Consider the following 9,273-nt stretch of genomic DNA (forward strand, 5'->3'; position numbering starts at 1 on the left):
AATTCGCAAATATAAACGATAAATAAAAATATAAAGGATAAAAGAAAATATATTACATAAAGCAATGTTCAAAACAATTGATTTCAAACTAATTATTGCGCGCAATTAATTTTTACATTTTTACTTTTAAATAGATATATTTTAATATTATAAATTTCGTAATTACAAAATAATTTATATTTTTTAGATATAAACTTTTAGTAATACGATAAATAAAAAAATTTCTATTTTTTTTATATGTGAAATATTTAGATAAATATATTAATATGAAATATTTTATAAAACATAAGAAGTATCTGAAAATATTAATAAAAAATTTTATAAATGTTTTAATCATTTTAAAATAAAATGGAATATTTATTATAAGTATATGTATTATATATGTTACAATTTAAAATCACTATTAAATCACTATCAAAGAGATAAAACGAAACGTGAAATACGTATATTTTGAATATATACTAATGATAAATAGTTTATATATTGTTGCGTCCGCGGAACGATTGTATATCGAAGCGCGCGACACAATCGGCATACGCTGACGCTCGTGTACTCGTAACTAACAATGCGATTTAAGGTGCACAGGAATTTTAATAAACCGCGAGTAATATACAAGAATTCAGAATAATCGTAAAACGGATCACAAATAGACGCGCGTCCGCACAGCTTGACAGCTGGGCTCAGACTCTCTGACAGTCGTTGTTTATAACAACATCTTGACAACGCGCGCGGAAACGATCTTCTTCGAAAGAATTCAACGGGTGACGAATACATTCAGCGGGACGGGACGCGGGGACGCAACAATATAATAAATAATGAATGTGATAAATAATTTATATTAATGACTTACATCATATCTTATTGGTCCATCCATTTCCAAAACCTCCTTCTTTCTTTTGCTTTCTTCGCTTTTTCCTCGTGGCACTTCAATCCTCCTTGCACTCATTTGAATTCCTCGTTGCACTTACACTCATTCACGAAAAGTTCCTCGTTGCACTTGCAATTGTGTTCAGAGAAAGAATTTGATAATATATGAAACGTCTCACATCACTACTTCACTGCTCAAGAGCCACTGAGCGAATGATCGTAAGTCAGAAACATTACCGCGTACTGTTTATATCGCCAAGGTTGACTATGTAAAGAAAGAATTTGATAATATGTGAAACGTCTCTCACGTCACTACTCAAGGTTACTGTGCGAATGATAATAAAGCCATGTAACGTATTAACAATAGCGCGATACTGTTTATCAAGGTCGAACACGGTGTTATTGGTAATTCTCTCGTTGCCGAAATATTTTCTGTAATATAAAATATTTGCGTGAGGAATATTAAATTATAGAAGTATTTTAATTTATTGATTAAGATTAATTGATTATTTATTAAACTATTCATCACTTATGAAGTCTTTCGTTATGCTAATTATTTCATCTATAATTCAATTGTTTTACTTCATGTTCGAGCAGTAAAGTAGTGATGCAAAATGCTTCGTATCTTAATTAATTGTTTAATAAATAATCGATTAATTAATCTATAAATTAAAATATTTCTGTTATTTAATATTTAACGTTAATGTATATTTTATAATGTATCAAATATTTCGGCAACGAATTATCAATAACACGGTGTTCGACTTTGGCAATATAAAATATAATTGGCAATATAAACAGTAGCGCGCTATATTACGGCTTTGTCATCATTCGCACGGTGACTCTTGAGTAATAAAGTAGTGATGAGAAACGCTTCGTATATTGTAATTTTTGTATTAAACACGATTACGATTATCGAAACATAATTTGCTATAAATATTAATAATTAAAAATTAATTAACTTTTGATAAACGACATGAAACGACTGTATCGCAACGATAAATATTTATCGAATCGTAATCATTCATTACTGCGAATAAAAATTGAAACAGGGGATACATGAAAGGGGACAAGAGAATTAAATATATTGTGATCTTTTGATCATCGATGCTTATTATATGCTTATAATATTTCTTTAACAATATTAGAATTAAATATATTTCGACCAATGCTTTAATTTTCTCAATCCTGGTTAATTAAACAATATACAATTTAATCGAGAATCGATTTAATGTGATAGGAATCCAACATATTAAATAATCACATCGATGCAATCTTTACGGACAATAATTATTATTTTAATTCTTAGAGTCACAAATATATTCCATCCGTGTTACACTTTATCATTCTACTTGACAATCTCAATATAATTTGGATTGTAAGAGAACACGAAGTGAGAAAACAATCGAATTATAGATGGAAATAATTAGCATAACGAAAGACTTCATAAGTGATGAATAGTTTAATAAATAATCAATTAATCTTAATCAATAAATTAAAATACTTCTATAATTTAATATTCCTAACGCAAATATTTTATATTACAGAAAATATTTCGGCAACGAGAGAATTATCAATAACACCGTGTTCGACCTTGATAAACAGTATCGCGCTATTGTTAATACGTTACATGGCTTTATTATCATTCGCACAGTAACCTTGAGTAGTGACGTGAGAGACGTTTCACATATTATCAAATTCTTTCTTTACATAGTCAACCTTGGCGATATAAACAGTACCACGGTAATGATTCTGACTTACGATCATTCGCTCAGTGGCTCTTGAGCAGTGAAGTAGTGATGTGAGACGTTTCATATATTATCAAATTCTTTCTCTGAACACAATTGCAAGTGCAACGAGGAACTTTTCGTGAATGAGTGTAAGTGCAACGAGGAATTCAAATGAGTGCAAAGAGGATTGAAGTGCCACGAGGAAAAAGCGAAGAAAGCAAAAGAAAGAAGGAGGTTTTGGAAATGGATGGACCAATAAGATATGATGTAAGTCATTAATATAAATTATTTATCACATTCATTATTTATTATATTGTTGCGTCCCCGCGTCCCGTCCCGCTGAATGTATTCGTCACCCGTTGAATTCTTTCGAAGAAGATCGTTTCCGCGCGCGTTGTCAAGATGTTGTTATAAACAACGACTGTCAGAGAGTCTGAGCCCAGGGGGCCTATTACGGTTTTTGAAACGAAGTGAAAATAACAAAAGTGAGGAAATTTACTAGAGTATCTACAATTTCATTTGTCGAAATCTAGTAAATCTGTTCACTTTTGTAATTTTCACCTCGCTTCAAGAACCGTAATAGGCACCCAGCTGTCAAGCTGTGCGGACGCGCGTCTATTTGTGATCCGTTTTACGATTATTCTGAATTCTTGTATATTACTCGCGGTTTATTAAAATTCCTGTGCACCTTAAATCGCATTGTTAGTTACGAGTACACGAGCGTCAGCGTATGCCGATTGTGTCGCGCGCTTCGATATACAATCGTTCCGCGGACGCAACAATATATAAACTATTTATCATTAGTATATATTCAAAATATACGTATTTCACGTTTCGTTTTATCTCTTTGATAGTGATTTAATAGTGATTTTAAATTGTAACATATATAATACATATACTTATAATAAATATTCCATTTTATTTTAAAATGATTAAAACATTTATAAAATTTTTTATTAATATTTTCAGATACTTCTTATGTTTTATAAAATATTTCATATTAATATATTTATCTAAATATTTCACATATAAAAAAAATAGAAATTTTTTTATTTATCGTATTACTAAAAGTTTATATCTAAAAAATATAAATTATTTTGTAATTATGCAATTTATAATATTAAAATATATCTATTTAAAAGTAAAAATGTAAAAATTAATTGCACGCAATAATTAGTTTTAAAATCAATTATTTTGATCATTGCTTTATGTAATATATTTTCTCTTATCCTTTATATTTTTATTTATCGTTTATATTTGCGAATTTAAATTTATGTACTGTGTTACAAAATAAATTTCAAATTATGTATTATATTATATATAAAATTATATATAATATAACCTTCCCATTGGGTACACCTTGTCGGGGTGGGAGGGCTTAGTACTTGGATGGTGCCTTGAGGTTTATCTTAAATTTTTCTATTTAGGATAAATCTTAAGAAGCCTGAAGGGGAAGCTAAGTACCCTTTCGCGTCGTCGATGACATCAACGTGTCGCGGACGGCGGCGTTTCGTTACCGCGTTTTCGCGTTGTAGTATTCTCCCATCGTTGCGTTTTCGTGCTTCCGTGTTGGACTTTTCATATAAAAATCCCAATTTCATTATTGTTACGAGTCTCTACTTCCGATGCCAACTAACTAGGATTTCGAGTTTGCACACGTTGCTATGCAACGTACACTCGTGCTTCGTGCTTCGTCAAGTGATTCGGCCCGAAATCGTTAGAACTCGATCGATTGCTCGGAATAGTCGTTAATGGGTCCCTTCTCTTTGCTCGGCTACAGCCACACACACTGCGTGTGTTAACCCTGTCGAGACTCCGTCGAGTGGATTCCCCTAGGCACGATTTTCGCTCGGTAAAAGGGGTTGCCTCTCCATTTTTTAAATTGCTGAATGTTAGGATTTAAAAAATGTGGGTATCCTCTTCTTTTGCCGTCTACCAGCCTGGTGTAGCATATAGCAACCGCGGGAGGCATAATATGTCCGGGCGGAGCACCTGAAATCGTACTTAGCGGGTCCAGGTTCGATACGAGATAGGATAATTATGCGCGAAAAAGAGTTGGTGAACTTCATTTTCCTGTATTTCCGTCAATCGTTTCGTCTTCTTTCCGGTTCGGGCCTAGTCTTTGCTCGTTGTATCGTTGCATTCCCGACCTGTTGGCTCGAAGTTGATTCTCGTGAAATGAAATGGGATTTTCGCTCGTACCGAAAGCGGGAGTGTCGTACAAAGTATATATATATTAAATATATACTTCGCGCGACCAAATTTTTAATCCGAATACCGAATTAGTGCGGGAGTGCCGTTTAGTATCGCGCGTAAAATAACGGAAATAGCGATATAGAAATATCGCTCGTGAGTGCGGGAGTGCCGTTAAAAGTATCGCGCGTCCACAACATAAGAGGAGGAGGAGGCTTGGGAGAAGCATCTTGCATTGGCGGAGCAACCTGATGGTGAATATTTATTATTTATATATCAATTGGTATAAATTGTACGCATAATAATTCGGTCTTACTATTTAAATGAATTATAGAGAAAATTAGAGAAAAAGATTTTTATAAAAGTCATATAAAATTTTCTATTTAAAAAACAGTTTCAAAAATTTATAAAATTTTTCCACACATGTTTATCTCTGCTTATTATTTTACACATCGGATATAAAATTCCGAACGATAAAAATTTTTTGAAATATTGATTGCATTTTGTGAACATTATTATAAATGAATTTTATATTTGTATGTTACAGACAACGTAGCTTCGATAACTCCGCTGTTGCGCATCAGTGCCGGTGAGTGAAAAAAACTTTTATTTAACTTTAAGGTAACGGATTCGTACAGATTGCAGATGTAGATGTAGATTATAGATTGTAGATTGTACATTGTAGATTGTAGATTGTAGTAAATTCGTTGCCTTAAACTGGATGAGCTAGGATAAATTAAATTAAACTTCAACTTTTAATAAATTCTTTCGAAATGCTTTGCATTTATTGCGAAAATATATTGAAGTATTAATTAAAAAAAGAGAATCAAAAAAAGAAAATTTTTTTGTAAAGATTTTATCTAATTTATTAAATAAAGAGCACGCATTAATAATTTTATTAATTTTATTAATTTTTGATGCTACTTTATTTTTATAACGCACACTTATTTTATTCTAATTTCTTACAGCTCATCCATCGTAGAATTTGTTTGTAGATATTGTTTTTAAACTTTACTTTAACTTAATATAAAGCCAAATGATTAATTAATTAAATAATTTGTAATATGATAAAAGTTATACACACACATGAATTTTATATATTTCATTAGAAAATATTATATACAGAAATTTGTAGTAATTTGGCTTTATTTGAGTTAAAATAAAATTATATTCAAATATTTAACGAACGATCGTAAAATCGAGCGATCGTTACGATGCGTGTGAAATATTTACGCTTATTTGTGAGTAATTAATCGGCAAAAGAAGGAGTGTTTATCTCCTTTTTCGATCTCTGATTAGAGATCGAACGAGAAAGTGGCCAGGATCAACGAAAAGTAAGTTCAACTGGCCTGAAGAAAAGCTTTACGTACAATAGTACGTAATGTCGGACATTTATTCACGCGGTTAGGGCACGTGGTTAGAGAATGTAATTAGGGCACGTAATTAAAATATACGTGATTAGAGATAGGCTTTCCTCAAATAATTTCACTTAATCGAGAAATAGGATTGTTAGGGCTATTAGGTGATCATTAAGATTTTTTAAATTTTCCTTTCAAGAAGTAGAAGATTGTTAGGGCTATTATGTGATTAATTTAGGTGATTAATATATTATGTATCTTTTAAAGAATCAGGAAATGTAGGTTTAAATAATATTAGGGAAAACAGATTAATAAATATTTCAATAATTGTATTATTAATATTAACAATTTTTAAGGGGTCAATATTTTTTGAGTGTTTTTTTTATAGGTATTTTATTTATATAAGGATGAAAATTAAATTGTTAACACTCAATAATTTTTATAGTAATACGAATTTTTTTGTGAAATTTTATGTACTTATGTAATACGAAATTTATGTACTTTTATGTATTATGAAATTTTATGTATGTGAGAGCCCAACACTACCTCGGCGGGACCGCTAAATAGGTCCCACCGAGGTGTGCATAAGGAGCATTTTCCCCACGTAAAAAAAAAGGGATTAATCATCGCTAATCTTGTCTGGACTATGTAGAAATTTTTAGTAAATTTTATATTATAAAATATTATACATATATTTTGGACATTTTCGTGTAATAAATTATTCCATGTTATAAATTATTTTGTATTACATTTCAAATTATATTATATTTTACATTAACTTTTGTATTAAATTCTGTATTGAAAGAAAATAAAAAATTTTTCCTCCTCGATGGTATCTCCAACTTAACGAAGGCATTTGCCGGGTGATGAGGTTCGAGTACTCCAATGAACCTGAGAGCTATGCCGATACATACGCCGATATTCATATAGACTTTTCTTATATTTAAGATAATTTTAAGTATGATCTTAAATATAAAAGTGAATTATGAATACCAACCATAGTTACTGATAGGATCAGCCATGCCGGACAGGTCGAAGGGCAAGACTAAGAGAGATACCAAGATTATATAAATATTTGTTATATTAATTATATTAATATTTTTAAATAAATGAAAGAAAAAGGGACAATAATCGAGAAAATAGAAAAAGGCAACTACAGTGATTTGAATATCTATACCTGAGAACAAATGAAAGTATTCCATAGAAAGTATTCCGATGGACTCCATAGGAAGGAATAAGCATGACAAGTGATGGTAATTTTTATGATGTTAACACAACGGAATACAATAAACCATAATAATCCAAGAACTCGAAGAAGAGAATATATTGGATAGAAATGCATAGTGATTGGAAATGATTAGAAACTAAAAGACAGTATGCATACAACCTATTTATTAATAGTAATACTATTTTGTAATTATATTAAATTTTATAATTTAGTACATTGTATTATATAAAGTATTAAGCACAAAAGTATTATGGTATGAAAATTATAATAAAAATATATAAATAATGTTAGCTATATTAGAATGGAACATATGAATTCTTTATATTTTATATAAAGGAAGAGACTTAAAATATTTTGCAACATCTATATTTTTCGAGTCTTAATTATAAAAACTTCAGAAGAATCAGTGATTAATTTGACAAATTCTATACATGTATTAATAATTAAATTTTTAAATAATTAAAAAAATGATTGATAAATATCAAAAATCAGTTTACTGCTAATCAAGAAGATTCATAGAAATACGATTAAAAGTGTTTTTATCCCACAGCAGGCATTTTGTGTTTTGTAAATAAAAAGATATAAATATGACAATGAATATAGAAAAATATTTATTTCATCTTTGAATATTACAGTATCTTTCGCGATTGAATAATTTATTTACTATCAATTTACATATATAAGTATCTTGTTACAGCACTGGTGCTACTGACATTTCGTGCACATAGCACGGAACAAAACCAGAAATTGTGCACATTATATATTACCCTCTGAGAACATTCATGGACATTGGCTTTGTAGTTCACGTCCACGTTTTCAATGTCCATAGAGGGAGTATCGCTTTCAGAGATCACCTAAAAGCAGGCCATTAATTTTACTACTTAAATTTATCTCGACTATTTTAGTTTCTTTCACGTATAGTATATATGTATTTTGATACAAGTCGCTATGTAATTAAATAGACTAAGATTTAGCTTACTAAATAAATTTATATTATAATTGTGATTCTTAGTGATAATTTTATACCTAACTATGATGTAATTGATTATTAAGTAATTTCCTAAGTTATCGATTACACCACATATGACTTGATGTACTGGCTGGATGGCGCTGCCATAGCCTTCTTTTTTCTCTAATAAAAAAAAAAAAAGCAGACCATGACATCTCTCATGCCCGATTTCACCAACCGCGTTTAACTTTAATCTTAGTTTAACTCACTCTTTATCTCCTTTTAATTCTTCCTTTAGAAAGAGACAAAGAGTGAGTTGAACTAAGATTAAAGTTAAACGCGGTTGATGAAATCGGGCATCAGTCTTCTCTCTGGCACTAATCACAGATCACAGGAGCCATGTTGTTTTCAATTGTTGAGCCATGTTGTTTTATTTATTATATTTATTTTTTTATTTATTTGTTATTTTTAGCTTTATTTGTTTTTTTTTATCTTCTATTTTTTATCTCTTTCTCTGATCTTTGCAAGCCTGCAAAAAGCTAAGAATAAGCATAGGGTGATGTGTTTCGTGATCGGTTGAGCAGTTTCTAAAAATGCCAGAAAACGATCAACATATTTATTTTAATTTAAAAAAAATGATAATTTTAACATTGCAATGACTTGCAGTCTCTTATCGAATGAATAATAACAATCAATTTTTGCTTAACAATTTTGAACATCGTTTGCAATTCATATATATGAATCACACAAATGAAAAATATTTATAAATCTATAAATATTATAGTATAAATAAATCAATAAATATTTACAATTTTATAAACTTATTTTTTTTTAATTTATCACATGTACTTATTGCATTGCAAAAATGTTTTTAATATTTATAATTATTGTTAGTAATTTATAATCATTATTAGACTATTAATAATGTTAAAAAAGTTTCTTCATCAC

Source organism: Camponotus vicinus, unplaced genomic scaffold, assembly GCF_025532165.1.
Source record: "Camponotus vicinus isolate PSW18456_S1 unplaced genomic scaffold, iyCamVici1.0 SCAF_1, whole genome shotgun sequence".
Lineage (NCBI taxonomy): Eukaryota > Metazoa > Arthropoda > Insecta > Hymenoptera > Formicidae > Camponotus > Camponotus vicinus.